A 20,883-nucleotide genomic window follows, 5' to 3' on the forward strand; every position below is an offset into this window, starting at 1 on the left:
ATTAATGATTATGAATATGAAAGGATAATTTTCAAGAGCAACTAAAATGTAAGTGCTAAAAATGAAAAAAGAAAGGTTTTATGTGGCTTTAATGTAGAATACAGAAAAGATAATGTGCTTCAAAATGAGGTATATGAAAGTCTAAACTTTTTGCAGCCTCCTTTTAAGTGTCAGCCACAAATGCAGAACACCATCAGTTGAAAATATGCGTTTTAACATTATTGACTTTTAGATAATTAAGGACAGTTCAAATGACATTCAGAATAGCAAATAAGAGACTTTATTTAATAATTTAATGTATATTCAAATGAACATTGTAAGAGTTACAAATTTATGCAGGGGCATATTTAATAGTTGAACAAATTTTCATAGATTATTAGAATAATGTTAATTGTGTCATTATTAAGAGACTGATAACGTAACTGATGTGAATTCAGATTATATTCATTTACTTTAAAAAAATTTGTATAATGATCAAGAGCTTACCTGGACTAACCATTTCTGAGTTCGAAGACTCTGAGTTACCCTCAACTGCTGAGCTAATCTTTAACCAACTTTCTAGTGAATAATGGGGTTGTTTATAATTTTCCAATCAGTATGGATATGACACTTACATAAATCAAAGTGTCTTTCATCTTTTCTCTTCATCCAGGTTAAACACAGGGTTTTTTTTTAATTTGGACATGTGTGTTTATATGTTTTATGTGTCCCAGTGATACATGTTAATATTAAAATTATCAAGATGCAGTATGTTGAAATGACTGTGTCGTATCCACAATTTAAAAATTATTTCCCTGCTCTTTTTCTAACACCATTTAATAGAAACATATGTTATAGAAAATTAACTGTAAAACATATTTCTTAAATATTTAAACACCAATGCTATCGTTCTATAGAATAAAAAAAAATGTGAAGCCTGGAAAGTTAAATTTCTTGGCTCTTGTGAAATAACTTGATCTAATTGACATTTACTGAATACTTCATCCAACAATAGCAGAATACACATTTTTGTCAAGTACAAATGAAACTTTCACCAAGACAGGTCACATTCTGGGTCATAAAATAAACCTCAATATACTTAAATCATAAGCATCTTGTAAAGTAGGTTCAAGACCACATTGTAATTAAAATACAAGTAAATAATGGAAATGAGGAAGAAAAATCCTATCCTGAAACAATTGGAATTTAAGTAGCACACTTCTAAATAACACATAGGTCTAAAAGTGACCCTCAAGAAACATTAAGAACAAATGCAGAAGTATTTCCTGTTCATGGATTGAAAAAATTATCAATATTATGATGTCAATTATTCCCAGCTTGATTTATAGATTCAAGGCAATCTCAACCTAAATCTCCTCAAGTGGTTTTATAAATATTGACAATGTGATTTTAGTTTATATGGAGACCCACAGGACCTAGATTTTCCAACATAATACTGATGAAAAACAGAGTTGGAGAATTGACATTACCGGATTTCAAGAGTCTACAGTAATGAAGAGTGTGGTATTAGCAAAAGAATAGACGTATAGAGAAACAGAACTGGCAGTGAACACCTTAAGATTTACTATAAACCTACAAGAAACAAGAGAGCATAGGGTTGTAATAAAGATAGGAATATCAATAAATGAAGCAAAATACAGAGCCCAGAAGAAGACTCAAACACATACAGACAACCAATTTTTAACAAAGAAGCGAAGGTTTCCATGGAGAAAAAATAGAGATTCCCAGAAATGATGCTGGAAAAATCGGATTTCCAAAATAGACATTGTTAAAAGAATGACAAGCCACAATGGGGAGAAAATATTTGCAAAACACATATCTGATAAAAGACCTGTATCCAAAAATATGCAAAGAAAATGTAAAGCTCAGCAATAAGAAAACAAACAACCCATTTAAAACAATGAGTAAGCTATTGGAAAAGACATCTCACTAAGGAAGATATACAGATGGCAAGTAAGCGTATGAGAAGATTCTCTGCCTCATTTATTATTAGGGAATAGCCTATTTTAAAAAATTGAGAAACTACTGCAAACCTATTGAAAGGCTATAACAATGGCTAAACAATTACAATTACTAACACCACAAAACCTTACAAAACCAAATTCTGGTAAGGATGAAGACCAACAGAGAAATTCGAGATGTTTATTCATTGCTAGTGAGGATGTACAGTCACTTTGGAAAACAGTTTGGCAATTTATTTTTTTAAATTTATTTTTTAATTGACAGATAAGATTTTATGTGTATATTGTATACAGCATATTGTTTGAAAATATATATATATACACATTGTGAAATGACAAAATCTAGCTAATACCCAGATGCATTAACTCACATAGTAATTTCTTACAAAACTAAATATAATCTTACCATGCAATTCAATAATCACATTCCTAGGTATTTATTTAACTGGTTTTAAAATGTATGTCAACTCAGGAATCTGCACACACATGTTTATAGCAGCTTTATTTATCCTCGTCCCCAAACTAGAAGCAACAAGGATGTCCTTTGATAGGTACATGGATAATCTAACTACAAAAATCACATAACATTATTCAGAGATTTGTAAAATGAAGTGTCAATCTGTGAAAACATATGAAGAAATTTTAATGCATATTGCTGAATAAAACACAATCTGAAAAGGCTGCATACCATATGATACACATTATATAACATTTTGGAAAAGGCAAATCTATAGAGAAAAAATAGATCAGCAGTTGTTAGGAGTTGGGTGGTGGGGTAGAGTATGAAGGTTGTGTCTGTGAAGCACAGAGGACACTTAGTGAGGTGACACTATTCTGTATGATAGAGTAACGGTAGGTACATAAAATGATGCATTTGTTAGAACCCATAGAACATTAAAGCAAAAGAATGAATCTTAGTTTATGCAAATTTTAAAATTAGTGTAATGGTATTGATAGGGACAGGAGGCCAATAAATTCTAGGCAGAAAAAGGTGGGTCCTCCATGAAACCCCACGCTCAAGCCGAGAAGACTGAAACTGTGGCCCAAGGTGATAACTTATGTCTCTGTTTTCCTGCTTGAATGTTGCCTTTTCCTAAACCACCATGGCCCTGCCCCATTCCATCCTGTGCCTATAAAAACTCCAGACTCAACCAGTAGACAGGACTATGGCTGGATGTTGGAGAGAAGCGGCTTGACTTCAGAAGGACAGCTTGATGGCGTAACTTCAGAGAAGAATCCATCCAGAGATGGCCAGACTTCAGGGGAAGATTACCTACCTGCCCCGTCCCCTTTTTACTTCCCCTTCCCACTGAAAGCCACATTCATCGGTAATAAAATGCCCCACATTTACCATCCTTCTATTCGTTCATGCGACCTCATTTTTCCTGGAAGCCAGACAAGAACTCAGGTGCCACAAATGTGGATACAAAAGACTGTCACACTGGCCCTGTGCGCTCGCTGGTGGAAGGTAGGTGCCTCACGTGAAAAGGCAAAGGGCCCATTGAGCTGTTAACACTTAAGCCATTCGTGGATGGCAGAGCTAAAAGAGCACTTTAACATGCCTGCCTGGATGCTGCCGTGGGTCCTGCATGGAGTTTGCTCCTGTGGCGGCTAAAGCATCTGGCAGTTCCTGCACCCACTCACCTGTGCACTCCCTCCTGCAAGGGGTAGAACCCAGCAGGTCTGAGTGAGTGGAGATTGATCCCTCCCGCACAAAGCGGCCAGGCAGTTCCAGTGCTCCTTCACTCCAGTTCCCGCACTTGTTCGCTCACGTGTTTCCTCCTGCGAGGAGTTGAGAGCAGCGGGCTGAGTAAAAGAGGCACCCCTGTCACCAGTTTCGCAAAGGGGTCAGGGAAATATCCTGTATCAGTAGTTATATAAAATGATTCATTTGTTAAAACCCACAGAACATTAAAGCAAAAAGAGTGAATCTTAGTTTCTGCAAATTTGAAGACTGGAAGGTTGGGGCATCTCTGAAAAGAATCCTGACTGTGATAAGAAATCTGTCACTATTATAAAATGTGTGAAACAATTTCACTTAAGGAGTTAGAAAGAAACTGTGCTGACCTAAATCATTTTGAAAATTAGGAGAATTTGTAAGATGTAAGATGAAAGGAACTGCACAAACACAGTGTAATCTAATTTAGAAAACGTTTCAATGGGTTATGTGGCTTTGGGTTAGTAATTGTGATACTATACATGTGTACTGGAATTAAAAAAAAAAGCATGTGGATTGTGAGAGCTGGTTCTCTTTATTTTGACCTCGAGGGTTATAGATAAGCAAGAAAATGAGACTAGAATGATCTATGTGTTAGTGGATTGAAGTTGGAGAAGTGAGTATGTATTCATATTTAACTTCATGTAGTGACAGGGTCACACATAATGAAATATTATAAATATGTGTGGCATATACATTGTTTAGTATACACATATATTTTCTCACTCTGTCTAAAAGAAATGACAGCCCAGGAACAAAATCTACCTAACACTCAGATCTTGCCTTTGAATACCATTCTACAGTAAAAAAAAGAACCAAGGCTACTTTGAAAAATATGCGACATGATCCTGGAAGGTCTTATAATACCAGAAAGTGGGGAAATGCTAAGAAGAACGAAGCAAAACAAACAAACAAACATGAAAACAGAGCTCACATACATGGGGCTATATTAGAGGGAATCAGGAATCAATTGGAAGAGCTCCCAAATGCCAAAGCTGGAACAATTCGAGTGTAGCATTGAAAGGGGAAAAAATAGAGCAAATTTACAGTGGCGAAACCTCATAAACATTACCTCAGAGAGGTGATCGAGATCAACATCAAAAGTGATAAATTATCATGTCAATATTTACTCTTGGTATTATGTGAGGAAAATTGCATTTTTACCTCTGTGGTCTTCCCAAAATCTATAACCCCAGTCTAATTATGAGAAATATATCAAACACATTTCAATAGATGGGCAACCTACAAAGTACCTGACTACTGCTCCTCACAACTGCCAATGCCACAAAAAATAAGAAAGGCTACAGGTCCGTCCATGCTCTCACAAATTACAGATTTTATTCTTTTTTATGGCTGAAATGTATTCCATTGTGTATGCATACCTCACTTTCTTATCCATGCATTCATTGATGAGCACTGAAGTCAGTTCCATATATTGGCTATTATTAATAGTGCTGCAATAAACAAGGAGAGCAGATATCCCTTTGACCTACTTATTTCATTTCCTTTGGATATGTACCTAATCATGTTAACTGAGTAAGGCAGACACAGATAGACAGATTTTGCATGATCTCACCCATTATGTGAAATCATAGGAGTAGAGAGTAGAATAATGGTTACCAGAGGCTGGCATGGGGCAGGGGTTGGAGGGGGTGGGATGGGGAGAGGTTGGTCAAAAGCTACATAATTACAGTTTGATAGGAGGAATAAACTCAAGAGATCTGTTGTGCAGTGGGGTAACTATAGGTAATTATGATATATTGTTTTCTGGAAAAATGCAGAGAGAGTGGATGTTGAGTGCTGGCACGACAAAAATGATAACTGTGTGAAATAATGCATTTATTATTAACTAGAGGTAACCATTCCACAATGTATCTGTACCTCAATACATCAAAGTTGTACATGTTAAATACAATATTATCTGTTGAATTTTAAAAAATTAAAAAACAAAGTCACAATCAAAATAGCCTAAGGGCAATGACAATGAAATGTAATGTGGTAGCCTGCGAATGTTGCAACAGAAAAGCATATTACATAAAAGCTAATGGAATATCATTTAATTATCAACTTACTTACCAATAATGTATATATATTAATTTATTAATTATAACAAATGTACCATATGAATGCAAGATGGTAATAACAGGGGATACTGAGTGCCGGATATATGAGAATTTTCTGTACTATGTTCTCAATTTTTCTGTAACTCTGAAACTGTAAAAATTATGTTTTTTTAAAAAATGATGTAATATAAGCACATATATTTCAGTCAAAATATGGAAAGTCTTTTAAAATTGCATAATAAGAAGACAAATAACCTAAAATACGTACAAAACTTTGAGTAATACTTTACAAAATAGCATATCTACATATCCCATAGGGTATAAAAAATTGCTAAGAATGGCCGGGCACGGTGGCTCACGCCTGTAATCCCAGCACTTTGAGAGGCCGAGGTGGGTGGATCACTAGGTCAGATCGAGACCATCCTGGCTAACATGGTGAAACCCCGTCTCTACTAAAAATACAAAAAATTAGCCGGGCCTGGTGGCAGGCGCCTGTGGTCCCAGCTACTTGGGAGGCTGAGGCAGGAGAATGGCATGAACCCGGGAGGCAGAGCTTGCAGTAAGCCGAGATTGCGCCACCGCACTCCAGCCTGGGCGACAGAGTGAGACTCTGTCTCAAAAAAAAAAAAAAAAAAAAAAAAAAAAAAAAAAAAAAAAAATGCCAAGATTATTAGACATCAGAAAAGTGAAAATTAAAGCCATAAAGAAATATCATTCTACAACTAATATAATGACTAAAAAGTGAAAGTAAATATTACTGGTTAAGGTGTACAGTGACTAGAACTGTCATATGGTGCAGGCAAGTGTTTAAAATTGTGCAGATACTTATGGAAAACTGCTAGTTCCTTATAAAATTAAAGCTACACTTTGACCAAGCAATTCAATGCTTGTGTACTTATCCAAGAGAAATAAGCACATAGCCCCGCAAAATGACTCATATAAAAATATTCATTGAAGTTTTAATTATCGTTGCATAAAACTAAAAATACCTAAATATCCACTAATGAATGGATAAACAAATTGTGATGTATCTATAAAATAAAATTGAATGAGCTACCAATCCATGCAATAGCAGGGACAAATCTTAGAGACCGTTTTATTGAGCTACAGAATAGAAGCCAAACACATAAAAAGTATACAATGTGAGATATCCTGTATATATAGTTCAAAAGTAGACCAAATGCTCTATAATAATAATTATAAGAATAGTATATGCTTCTGAGGATAAATTTTGACTGGAAAGAGGCATTAAGGAACTGTCTGGGTGTTAGGAATATCTGTATCCTGTTTGGGTTGGTCATTACATGGGTACACATCTTTGTCAATTTTCATCAAACTGTACACATAAATAGGTTTATTTTATTGTACCTAAATTAAATCACAATAAAAAGTATACAGTACCAAAATAGGCCGGGTGCGGTGGCTCATGCCTGTAATCCCAGTACTTTCGGAGGCCGAGGTGGGCGGATCACAAGGTCAGGAATTTGAGATCAGCATGGCCAATATGGTGAAACCCCGTTTCTACTAAATACAAAAGTTAGCTGCGCATGGTGGTGGGCGCCTGTAGTCCCAGCTACTCGGGAATTTGAGGCAGGAGAATCGCTTGAACCCGGGAGGCAGGAGAATCGCTTGAACCCGGGAGGCAGAAGTTGCAGTGAGCCAAGATCACGCCAATGCCCTCCAGTCTGGGCGACAGAGCAAGACTCTGTCTCAAAAATAAATAAATAAATAAATAAATAAATGAATAAATAAATATAAACAATGCTAAAATAATTTTGTAATGTATATGAAATTTCATCTATAATTCATTGTATTTTTTTTTTTTTGAGACGGAGTCTCGCTCTGTCACCCAGACTGCAGTGCAGTGGTGTGATCTCAGCTCACTGCAAGCTCTGCCTCCTGGATTCACGCCATTCTCTTGCCTCAGCCTCCCGAGTAGCTGGGAATACAGGCGCCCGCCGGCACGCCCGGCTAATTTTTTTTTTTTTTTTTAAGTAGAGACGGGGTTTCACCGTGTCAGCCAGGATGGTCTCGATCTCCTGACCTTGTGATTAGCCCGCCTCGGCCTCCCAAAGTGCTGGGATTGCAGGCGTGAGCCACCACGCCCGGCCTCTTTGTATTTTTATCAAGAAGCAAAGCCTCAACATAATCATTAGAGTAGTCTCCTGTGAAGGAGATAAATAAATATTATAAAATTACAGCCTGAAATATTAAAGTTAGTTAAAAGAATTGTTTTGTGTGTATGTGTTTCCTTGTTTCTTTGTTTGTTTGGTTGGTTTTATGTTTTGATTTTTCTGAAAGATCAGAATAAGCAAGAATAGAAGTTGCACTTGAGTGATCACTTCTGAAATACTTCCAGATATCCAATTCCCTCATGATCCTGTTGGAACAGAGTAATACTAAAACCTAAAAAATAGAACAATTGCTACTACTTGGAAGGCTTAAATAATATCCTAAACTACATGCAGTAGTTGGCTGTGGGCATACATTTGTTTCAGGTCCACATTGAATATGTTTAACCTTCAATACGTTTCTGCCATTTCAGTACTAACTGTGAAATCACTTTTACCTAATATTAAGAACCACATAAAAAATATGTAGTTGTTTTGTTTTGTTCCATGTTAAACTTTTACCTTGGTACATTATTTTAATTTCACTTCATTTTCATATTCCACTTGGAATGGTATATGTAATAGTCCATAGTGTGTTTTTTATTCCCTTTTGATATTATTTGCCATGATATGGAGATAACATCTGATCCTTTTGTTCCACTTGTACAGATAAGTCTATCCTCTCTGGTCAGTCCAGTAGCTAAGGACCAAATGCATGCATCATCATGATTAGAAAGTTGAAAAATAATAAGGATAATTGAAAAGATAATAAGGATACATTATTCCCTTTAATGGAATTTTTTTGTGGGACATAGATAATAACATTGGTCAAATATTTCATGCATCTCTCAGCTTTAGGCAACCAATGTTAGGTTTTAATGAAGGCTTTGATATATGCATTCACATTTTTTCTATATGCCAGGAATTATTAAGGGAATTTGAAGAATCTGTTTCCCTGAAAGCAACCAGAGAAATAGCACAACACAAACATGAGTTAGCTCTGACTCTATTGATTCAGTATTCCATAGATGTATGCTCCATAGGATTTCTAGAATTCAGTAAAAATTACATTACACCAAAGTAAGAGGAAGAAGTAGGAAAACAAAACACTTAAACAAACAAACAAACAAAAACATTCAGCAGAATTAAGATATAATTGGAACTCCAGAAGGAAGACAATAGAGAATTTAAACAATTTAAAATGTTGGAAGTTAAAAACAAAACGATTAAAGAAGTTAAATGACATATCCGAAAAGCAGAGTGAAACCAAAATGGAAAACAAAAAACTACCTGCACACATGGAAAAACACACAGACTCAAACACACACACCCAGATATATCAAAGACAAACTTATGAAACCAAACATAAAGGGAAAATGTCTAAGACAAGCATATTAAAAAACTGCATTATCTATAGGAGCATAAAGTTTATGTAGTACAGAAGATTCATTATTAGACATAATGGAAGTCAGAAGTCATTGGACTGTCATCCTTCAAATAATGAAGGAAAAATCATTCAACGCTGGACATTATACCTGGAGAAAACATCTTTCAAAACTGAAAGTGAAGTACAGATTCTTCAGAGACACAAAAGCTAGAGAATCTATTACTTGCAGACTTGTACTAAAAATAATGTGAAAGAAAACTTCATACACTAAAGGAACATAATGCCAGACAGAATCTTGGATTTGGACAAAGATCATGACACTCTAGAAATGCTAAAAATGAAATTATATTTTTTCTAATATTTAATTGTTTTAAAGGATAATTTGCTTCCTAAAATTAAGTTGTAGCAGTATATCACAGACTTGTATATAAAACATCTGCTTTCTGTCACGGAAGATTACTTAGCATAGTCTCATTTTATGCAAATAGAATTATTCAGTATGTATTCTTTTTTGCCTAGTTTCTTTCAATCAGCAACATTATTTTGAGACTCATTTACATGTATGTCAATATTACATGTTTTTATTGCTGAGTAATATTTCATTGAGTGAATACACCACAATTTATTTATCCATTTATCTACTAATAAATAGTTATGTTGTTTCCAGTCTCTTGTTCCTAGAGACTTTACAGATAAAGTCACTAAGAACATTTACGTAGAAGTCTTTGTATGAGCAGACACACAAGATTGTATTTCCCTGGACAAATAAATACCTAGGAGTACAATGTCTTCATCATATGGTAAGTTTACACTTAAAATTTTTAGAAAACTATCAAATGGTTTTCCAAAATGGATGTACCATTTTACATTGTTTACATACAAATTCCATCGGTACATTCTTTAGTTCTTCCACATCCTTGCCAACAGTTGGTATAATCAGTTAATTTTTCTTTTTCCTTTTTGATTTATTTTATTTCAAGACAGGGACTCACTTTGTTGCGCAGGCTAGAATGCAGTGGTGTAATCATAGCTCACTATAACCTTGAACTCCTGGGCTCAAGAAATCCTTCTGCCTTAGTCTCTTGAATAACTGGGACTACAGGTACCAGCCACCATGCCCAACTATTTTTAAATTTTTTTGTAGGAATGGGGTCTCTCTATGTTATCCAAGTGATCCTCCTGCCTTAACCTCCCCGAAATCTAGGATTATAGGTATGAGTCACCATGCCTGTTCTCGGTTTCGTTTTTGATTTAGCTATTTCAGTAAGAATCTAGTGGTATCTTTTTGGGGTTCTGTTTTGTGTTTCCTTACGGACTTTGAGCATCTTTTCATACATTTAATTGAAATCTTCTTTGAAATGTCTGTTCAAGTCTTTTGTACAAAAGTCCTTTATCAGCTATGTGATTTGCAAAAAATATTATTTTTTATGGTAGTATTCTTGATGGTGTCTTCTAAAGAGTAGAAACTTTTTATTTTAATGCTGTCTAATTTACCAAAATATTTTGTATGCAATGTGCTTTTGTTATTATATCTAAGAAATGTTTGCCAAATCCCATGTCACAAATATTATCTCTTATATTATTTCTTCTAGAAGTTTTATAATTTTAGGATTTACATTTATATGTATGATCCAATTTGAATTATTTTTGTATATGGTACAATATATTTATCCAAGTTAATTTTTAATATAGGGGTATATATTTTTCAGTCCCATCTGTTGAAAAGGCTATTTGTTCCCTCCTGAGTATACTGTGCATGTCTGCCTAAAATCAGTTATCAATACACATGTCTAATCCTAGATTCTTTATTTTGTTTTATCAATCTGTTCATCTGTCTTGTCTCCAGTTCCACACTTTCTTGATAATTGTAGCTTTATAATGAGTCATAAAACTAAGTTGTGTTTATCATGGTTTTGCAGATTTTTGGTCAGTCCAACTCCTTTACATTTCTATTTTAATTTTAAAACTGGCCTGTTAAACTCTATGGGAGAAAAATCTGCTCGGACTTTAAGTTTCTATTACATGTACTGTTCAATTTGTAGAAAACTGACTTCTTAAATATATATATTTTTCAACCCATGTACAGAGTATATCTCCCTTTTCATTAAGGTTATTTTAACAATATTATCCAACTTTTACTATACAATCTTACATATATTTTGTCAGATTTATTCCTATGTTATATTTTTATGCTATAATAAATCATTATTATTTCAGCTTTTGGTTAGTCATTGATAGTATGTGGGATACAATAATTTTTTTGTAAATGATTTTGTAAACTAGACTCTCACTAAACTCCCTAATAATTCTAGCGTCTTATTTTAGGTTCCATTAAATTGTCTACATAGATGACCATATAATTTTCTCATGTCAAATAAGTTTTATTTCTTCCTTACCAATCTGGATGCCTTTTTTCCCTTGCTTTATTGCACTGGCTAGAATCCCCACTGGAATATTGAATATAAGTAGTTAAGAGCAAATATTCTTGCCTTGCTCCTTATCATATTCTTTCAACATTCAGTATGATATCAGCTGTAGGTTTTATATAGAGTATCTTTATCAGGTTGAAAAAGTTTTCTTCAGTTCCTATTCGATGAATTTTTTTCAGTGATAAGTATTGATTTTTGTTACCTTTTCCACACCTATTAAGACAATTATAACTTTTCTCATTAAATTTGTTAATGTGGTAAATTATACTACTTCTTTTTAATGTTTAGGCTATAATGTATTGGATAATTTGTTCTTAACAGCAATAACAAAAAAAAGTATCATTCTCACTGTGAAAGAAGATTTCTTTCTGCATAACATTAGGAGTTATATAGGGTTTGATTGTTAAAGAGGACTTACAGCACCCAAAATGTCAGTGCTCACTAATCTACAATTTATTTTAGGCAAAGGATACAATACAGCAACAGCATTAAAATAAAGGTGTGCATCTTAGTCAATGTTTGCATCACAGACACAAACTCGAATTTTTCTCCCTTTGTAAGAGCCATAATGGACATCATTTCTCTTTATTGTTTTTCTCTTTTTGTGGTTAATTCCCTACATTACTTTATTTATTTATTTTTGCTTTTAAGTCTTTTTTTTTCTTCAACTTTTAAGTTCCAAGGTACATGTTCAGGATGTGCAAGTTTGTTACAAGGTAAACTTGTGCCATGGTGGCTTGCTACACAGAACAATTCACCACATAGGTATTAAGACCAGCATCCATTAGCTATTATTCCTGATGCTCTCCCTCCCCCACCCCTAACCAGCAGGCCCCAGTATGTGTTGTTCCTGCAGTGTGTCCATGTGTTCTCACTGTTCAGCTCCCATGTTTAAGTGACAACATGCAATTTGGTTTTGGGTTAGTTTGCTGAGGTTGATGGCTCCCAGCTCCATCCATGTTCCTGCAAATGACATGACCTTCTTCCATTTTATGGCTGCATAGTATTCCATAGTATGTATGTACCACATTTGCTTTATCCAGTCTATCACTGATGGGCCTTTCAGTTGATTACATGTCTTTGCTATTGTGAATAGTGCTGTAATGAACATATGCATGCATGTATCTTTATACTAGAATGATGTATGTATACCCAGTAATAGGATTGCTGCATCAAATGGTATTTATGGTTCTAGATCTTTGAGAAATTGCCATACTGCCTTCCACTATCATTGAACTAATTTACATTCCTACCAACAGTGTAAAAGTGTTCCTTTTTCTCCACATCCTCATCAGCATCTGCTGTTTCTTCACTTTTTCATAATTGTCATTCTGACTGGCATGAGATGGCATTTCATTGTAGCTTTGATTTTCACTTCTCTAATGATCAGTGGTGTTGAGCTTTTTATCATATGTTTGTTGGCCAAATGAATGTCTTCTTTTGAAAAGTGTCTGTTCGTGTCCTTTGCCCACTTTTTAATGGGGTTGTTTTTTCTTGTAAACTTGTTTACATTACTTTAAATTAACTATTAAACTATATTCTTTATCTACTTGGGATCTGTGGGAATTTTCTGTGTAGATAGCATATCCATTTCTTCATATAAGGAACTTCCAAACTGTAGGAAAGAACTACAGTAATTTTCTGCCTTTTTTTCATCCCAACACACTCATGGGAGATGTCATGCTACCACTGATAGGCAAAGTTCATGAACCAGTCCAGTGACTCTCCATGTTTCTGAACAGGGGCTTTCGAATCGCTCTTCTTGTACCCACTTTCTACGAAGAATCCCTACCCTATAATTGAGAAATTTCCCTGAGCATGAGTTCTGCAGACCAACTTTTCAGTGAAACTGGTAACAATTATTTTTGAAAACAAAAATTTAAAGTATCTGGAGAAAGCCTTACCAGCATATAGCAAATGAAGAAACACTCATAGAAATCTACTAAAACTAAAAAATACATATGTTAGCAATATTTGAACCAAAATCTACATACTTCCTCCCCTCTCCCAGCTCAGTAAGGTGGAGACTCACTCCAAACTGCTGCCGCTGAAAACACAGGGTTTCTTCTCCCTCCTGCTACCAGTCTGAGGGCTATTTTCCTGGGAGGAGTAGGGCATTGACATTGCTCATCTTTACCCCAGCTACCTGTTGCTGAGGCTAAGTGTTGGGTGAGTATCACCAAAAGGTATGGAAATAAAAAAAAGATTAAAAATAAAAAATTAAAAAGCTGACAGAAGGAAGAAAAAATAATATATATTTGTAACTTATTCATCTTCTTATTCATCATTTCTCTGTCTCTTCATTTGTTCCTGTGGGTTTCGGTTACTATTTGGAGTCATTTCCTTTGCCCAATAAGCTTTTCTGCTCATCTACTTTCTTTGTGCTGTTGTTGGTAAATATATTAATTTTCTGCATGTTATAGGCCCAACAATATATTATGTATGTATTATTTTATACAATTGTGTTTTAAGTCAGTTAAAGAAGAAAGAACCAGAACTATACATCTCTAATGTCTTTTATAATTACATAGTTACTTTTCCCAGTGCTCTTTATTTCTAGTGTGGATTTGACTTATTGTCTGGGATCACTTGCTTTCAGCCTAAAATACTTCCTTTAATATTCCTTATAATGCAGGTTAGCTAGCAACATATTTTCTCAGGTTTTGTTTATTCTTTATTTTGCCTTCATATTTGAAAGGCAGTCTTGTGAATGTAAGATTCTTGGTAATTTGAACACTTTGTTATCCCACTGCCTTCAGGACTCCATTGATTCTGATAAGAATACAGCTGTTAACCTAACATCGGTTCCCTTATAAGTAATGTATTTTTTTTTTCTTTTTTTACTGCTTTCAAGATTTTTTTCCTCATCTTCAGCTTTCGGTATTTTTACTATTTGTGGGTCTCTCTGTGTTTATCCTACTTGGAGATCATTGAGTTTTCTGAATGTGTATATTAATATTTTTCGGCCATCATTATTATTATTATCATTATTATTTTGAGACAGGATCTGATTCTGTCACCCAGGCTGGAGTGCAGTGGTGCAATTATAGCTCACTGCAGCCTTGACCTCCAAGGCTCAAGCAATCCTCCCAGCTCAGCCTCCTAAGTAGCTGGGATTACAGGCACATGCCACTATGCCCAGCTTATTTTTTTTCTTTTTTTTTTTAAATCATACTTTAAGTTCTAGGGTACACGTGGGTCTCGTTATGTTGCTCAGGCTGATCGTGAACACCTGGCCTCAAGTAATCCTCCTACTTTGGCCTCCTAAAGTGGTGGGATAACAGGTGTGAGCCATAGAATCTGGCTTTTATTTTTTCAAATATCTTTTCTACATTTTCTTTCCTATCCTTCTTATAGTCCTGTTATACACATTTAGTATGATTAACGGCATTCCATATTCCTCTGATGTTCAATTCATTTTCTTTTTTTTCCCCACCATTCTTCAGATTGCACAAATTCTATCAATACATCTTGAAGCTTGCTCTTTCTTCTACCAGTTCAAATCCACTGCTGAGTCCCTCTAAGGTAATGTTAATTTCAGTTGTTGTACTTATCAACACCAGAATTTTCATTTGATTCCTTTTTTAAAGAAATGTAATTTCTATCTTTTAATTAATATTCAATGTGATGCAAAATTGTCATCATTTCTTTCTCTGTTTTTTGTTTTGTTTTGTTTTGTTTTGTTTTGTTTTGTTTGAGATGGAGTCTCACTCTGTCACCCAGGCTGGAGTGCAGTGGCACAATCTCGGCTCACTGCATCCTCTGCTTCCCAGTTCAAGCGATTCTTCTGCCTCAGACTCCCGAGTAGCTGGGACTGCAGGTGCACACCACCATGCCTGGTTAATTTTTGTATTTTTAGTAGAGATGGGATTTCACTGTGTTGGCCAGGCTGGTCTCAAACTCCTGACCTCGTGATCTTCCCACCTCAGACTCCTAAAGTGCTGGGATTACAGGTTTGAGCTGCCGCACCCAGCCTCTTTCTCTGTTTTTTAGAGATGGAGTCTAACTCTGTCACCTAGGCTGGAGTGTAGTGGCACAATCATACAATCATAGCTCACAGTAACCTTGAACTCCTATGCTAAAGCAATCTTCCCACCTCAGCCTCTTGAGTAGATAGGACTACAAGTGCATGCCACTAAGCCCAGAACATTTTTTATTCTTTTTTTGACACAAGGTCTTGCTATGTTGCCCAGGCTGGTCTATAACCCTTGCCTCAAGCAATCCTCCTTCCTCAGCCTACCAAAGTGTTAGGATTAAAGGCATGAGCACCTGAACCAAGCACCAACTTTTATTTCTTTAAATGACGGGTTGATGGGTGCAGCAAACTGCCATGGCATATGTATACTTATGTAACAAACCTGCACATTCTGCATGTGTATCCTAGAACTTAAATTATAATAATAAAACAAAACAAAACAAGAATGGTTTCCTTTAGTTTTATGAGCGTATTTATAATTGCTAATTTGAAATTTGTTTGTGTTAAATCTGACATTTGATCTCAGTCACAGTCAATGTTTGTGGCCTACTTCCAGCTCCCCCTCCCTGCCCTCCGCCATACACAGGTCATATTTTGCTGTGTCTTTGCATGTATCTTTTTTTTTGTGTTGTTAGAAACTTTATATTTTGGATAATATACTGTAGTAACTGTAAGTGCTAGTCTCTCCAAAGATTGTCATTATTATTTGTTTGTTTACTTATTTAATGACTGACTGTATTACTTCAGTAAAATCTATTTCTCTTCCTCATCTCATCCCTCTGGCAGTGTGAAGTCTCTGATGTTGCTCCTCGGGGTATAATGTTAGATAGGCCCATAGTCACCTGTAATGATAGTGGTTTTGACTGGGCTTTCTTTGACTGTTTTTCTTTTTCCTTGATCAGACACAGTTTTCAACTTAATTAATTGCCAGCTGATTGCTCTGTTTTCAACAATGTCTCAGGCATAAATTGCTGCACAGCCAAATCCAATCAGATTTGGGCACTTTTGAAGGAGAAATTCTAAGGCCAGATATTTGCAATTTAAGATGTCTCTTTTCCCATTTCTTTCTAGTAAACTAGCTGTCCTACAGCTTAGTCTGTATGTCCAATGACCCCACTCATCTTCAAATTGCCTTATATCACAACTTCCACTGTTTTTGAGAGCACTTTTAAGCTTGTACTCTTTCACATTCTGTTGTAAAGGAAGTCAGTTTCTTTGGGAAGAGATTTGGCGCTCCATTGTATGACCTGCTTTTTTCCTCAGACAAAATCTGTCATCCAGTTTCTGGTGTTGGGGGCAGGGACAATGATGTGTTTTTCCCTGAGTGACATTCTTGCTTTAAAAGTTGTGCTTAGTGGCTGAGGAGAGTGGTAACACCAGGTAGCCTCTTTTGGCATGGAATCCCAGTGTTACAAGCCAAGATAAACACAATTGGGGTGCCAGTATTCTCACAGCAGCATCCCCAAGATAGGGCCTCTCTCGCGTCAGTGGGGGCTGCTGGGCAGAAGGGAACCATCTCCTTTCTCTTTCTGATCACAAGCCAAACAGGTGGGCCAAGAACACAGAGGAAACAGGATCCCAAAATTGAAATCTGAGCTGGAGCTTCTTATATGCTGCTAGTTAAACGGATGGGCATATTTCTAGCTATGTGGAGAGTATCAGTGGCAGAGCTCCCCAGGATTCTCGCAAAGTATAAATCATTAACTTCATTGATATCAATAAACACCACTAAGAAGCTTGTACAAACCATCACAAAACTTGTCACAGACTCATTACATTGGTTAACACAATGGACCTCTAACAAGTTTTGAGGGGAAAAAAAGATCCAAAATTATTTCTCTGTTGTAAAACTCTCTTCATTTTTAGTCATCGAAGTTAATCTGATTCATAATCATATATTTATTTAATAAATTTATATTTTTAGTTGTGATCCTCCAGAAGAACTTGAGACAAGGATATGAGTGTAGATATTTTTGGGAGAATTTCAGCCAGCAAGGAGATGTGATGGAACAAAGTGAATGATTCATTAAATAAAGAAAATTCTATTTCAGGTTGTAGTATATATTTTACATTCATGAACTACGGAGGCTCAATTCTACTAGCAGCTCTTGGGGAAATGGCTTCCAGAATTGTTTGCCTGATCTATGAAAGGCTGGGCCATTTATCTCCCTGCTGCTTTCTTCTACTGTCTGAGAATTGCCTATAGGGGCCTCAATCACCAAAAGTTTTGGTAAGCATGTGGACAGAGGCCAATATAGTTATAATGGTATTGAAGAAGGCACTGGGGAAAAAGAGTGACAAGAAGCTCAGTATATGAATGGGGACAGTGTCAGCACCAGGTGAGTCTGGTCTCACTAGAACTGTGTACTGCAGCACAGGCTACTGTCTGTGGTAAGAAGACGTATCATAAAATACAAAATATATCTATTATTTCCTGTCTCTCTTATCTTCTGGACTATGAGCCACACAGTCTGTGTGTGACTTAGAGCTCTGACTGTCTATTTTATTTTCAGTGCCATAATGAATGCCTAATATTTCTCAGATGGATGGGAACAAAAGACAGAAGGAAGGGAGCAGGGGAGAAGAGCAAGAAGAGAAAGCACAAGTCAAATGTCTATACAAAGTAATACATGAGTATCACAGGGCTGCAGAGGTGATAACAGTGGCAAAGATTGCATGACCATAAAGCATGACAGAGACCAAAAAGAAAGTAGAATAATTGCCATTAAGATTCTCAAATTTAAAAGTCATCTACTTTACAGTTTTAATTCAAGTCTACTCAAGAGAATTAGTTACTATGATTCCAATATCAATTAGTAGCATCTTTCAAAATGAACTCTTTCATTTCTGTTCACTTTTCTGGGACGTTTTAAAGCTGACATAACTTGGAGAGAGATAAAAATGAGTTCATTTTTCTTTTTATGTATAGAAACCTTATCAATTTTTTTTTTCTGACAACTGTCAGGTTTTTTGCTGCTTTGTCAAGCAAAGCGATAGTAGTCTTACAGCCCTTGGGAATGCAAATTTCAAGTCAGAAATTAACTTTTGTAGCAATACAGAGTACACAAGATAAACAGATGGTTCTGTAGGCTCAAAGAAGTATTTTCATATATTTATTTATGATGCTTACACACACTTCATGTTTTGATAGATTAGTGACTGAAAGCTTCATTAAAGGAGACTGGCATGATGTGAAATTATCTGAATGAAAAGATGTTGCTGTTATGTCTGCATTAGGTCTAATTTTATTTAGTAGAGAATAAACAGTAATAATATTTTACTTTTAATAGTCTCATTGTAAATTTTGGGTTCGCGTTTAGAAAAGATACTTTTCTTTTGGAAATGATTGTAACTAAACATAAGTAGAAGGGGAGAGAGAGCATTTCTATTAGATTGCTCTATTGCAGAGTTCCTTTGATTTTTTTTTTTTATTTTTTGGAGCATTTTGTGAAAAATAAGAAAAGGAAATAATGATTTAATAATTACCTTAATAAAGGTTTGGTAGAATATGCATAATGAAATTAATAACAAACAGGACTAAAGACAAGAATTAAACTAATAGGTAAATGTTAACGTTAATTTTCTAGATAGTCCTTATTTAAAAGAGAAAATATATAATATAATAGCCTATATGACTATAAAGTGAGAAAAACTGTGTTAAATATTACATTGAAATACCAGTTAAAGTTTCTAAAAATAAGATGATCTACATTGTTTACATTTATTTGTATGTGGCAAAACCTAAGTAATTCCGTGAAAATTTAGTATTGAAATATTCTTAAATGAATTGAGTGATGAACAAATGAATGAATGAATGAAGAACCAATGAGTATACATCTAGTAAAAAAAATACTGTTTGATTAACTTCAAGTATCTAAAATAATCCCCAAAACAGAGACAGGAAAATTGTTGCCCCTAAAATGCCCTATTTTAAATAATGGATGAAATTCATTTAAAAAAAAAAAAAAAAACTTTTGTCCTTTAAAAGAATTTAGACTCAACAGAAGAGTTGCAAAAATAACATTTAAAGTTCCCTCATATTTCACGTAGCTTATCCTAAAGTTAATATCCTACATACCCACTGCATAATACTCCAAACTAAAAAAATAACTACATAACTTATTCGTGTTTCACCAGTATTTTCTCTAATATCCTTTTTAAATTTCAGAATCAAATTTGGTTTCCCACATTGCACTTCATTATTACTAACCTTTTTATCCCCCAATCTAAGACAGATCCTCAGTCTTTTCTTGTCTTTCTTGATCTTGACTAGTTTGAAAAGTACTGGTTAAGCATTTGGTAGACTATCTTTTAATTTGTGGTGTTTTTCTATTCATAGTATAGTCAAAGAGTATAGTATTTTGGGGGAGAATGTTACAGAGATGATGTGTCTTACTCAGTGCATCAGATCGGGTGTAACATAATATTTATATTATTACAAAGGGAAAAAATTAGGAATTTTGCAATGTCTGCCAGGGTTCTCCAATATAATGTTATTTTGTTTTCATTTGTAATTATAAAATATATCAGGGGACATATTTTGAGAATGTGAAAATATTGTTTGTCCGTAAATTTTTGCTCATGAGTATTACCATAAATCTCTGGATCTTACCTCCAGCAATTATTACTATGTTATACTAATAGTGTTTTTCTATTTCACTATTTCCATATTTGTTAATAGGGGTTATTCTGCAAGGAGGAATTGTTTCTCTCTTCTCCATTTTATGTATTTATTCAATCATTTATTTATATCTCTATGGACTCATACATATTGTATTTGAGTTGTAATCAAATGCTGTTTACTTTTGATACAGAAATTGTTCCTACTTTCGCCATTGGGAATGTTTTCAGCTTGGATGTTATATCTTTTTGGCATACTTTTTTTTTTTTTTTTTTAATTCTGTTAGCACATCATTACTTTCTGTCAGGGTAAGATGCTCTGAATTCCTCTTATATTTTCCTAATCTCACCCTTAGAAACAGCCGTCGTTTGTCAATGAATTTGATATATATTTGAAAAAAGCTTGTTTTTATTATGTAAAATACATGTAACATAAAATTTAGCATTTTAATCACTTTTAGATTAATATTTTAGTGGCATTAAGTGCCTGTACATTATTGTGCAACCATCACTATTATTCATTTTTAGAATTTTTCATCTTAAACTGAAATTCTGTACCCATTTAATAATAATTCTCCCCTGGAAACCACCATTCTATTTTTGGTCTCTATGAATTTGA

At 34.8% G+C, this 20,883-nt stretch overlaps 1 long non-coding RNA gene across 1 annotated transcript in view; it reads left to right on the plus strand.

Annotated features, from left to right (window-relative positions):
- Positions 1-20,883, plus strand: part of LOC134758937 (uncharacterized) — a 927,638-nt gene that overhangs the window by 416,785 nt on the left and 489,970 nt on the right. The window contains exon 4 of the long non-coding RNA XR_010134715.1: positions 15,115-15,193. This is a non-coding gene — a long non-coding RNA (uncharacterized lncRNA). The remainder of the gene's footprint in view (positions 1-15,114; positions 15,194-20,883) is intronic.

This window comes from Gorilla gorilla, chromosome 6 (genome assembly GCF_029281585.2).
Source record: "Gorilla gorilla gorilla isolate KB3781 chromosome 6, NHGRI_mGorGor1-v2.1_pri, whole genome shotgun sequence".
Classification (NCBI taxonomy): domain Eukaryota; kingdom Metazoa; phylum Chordata; class Mammalia; order Primates; family Hominidae; genus Gorilla; species Gorilla gorilla.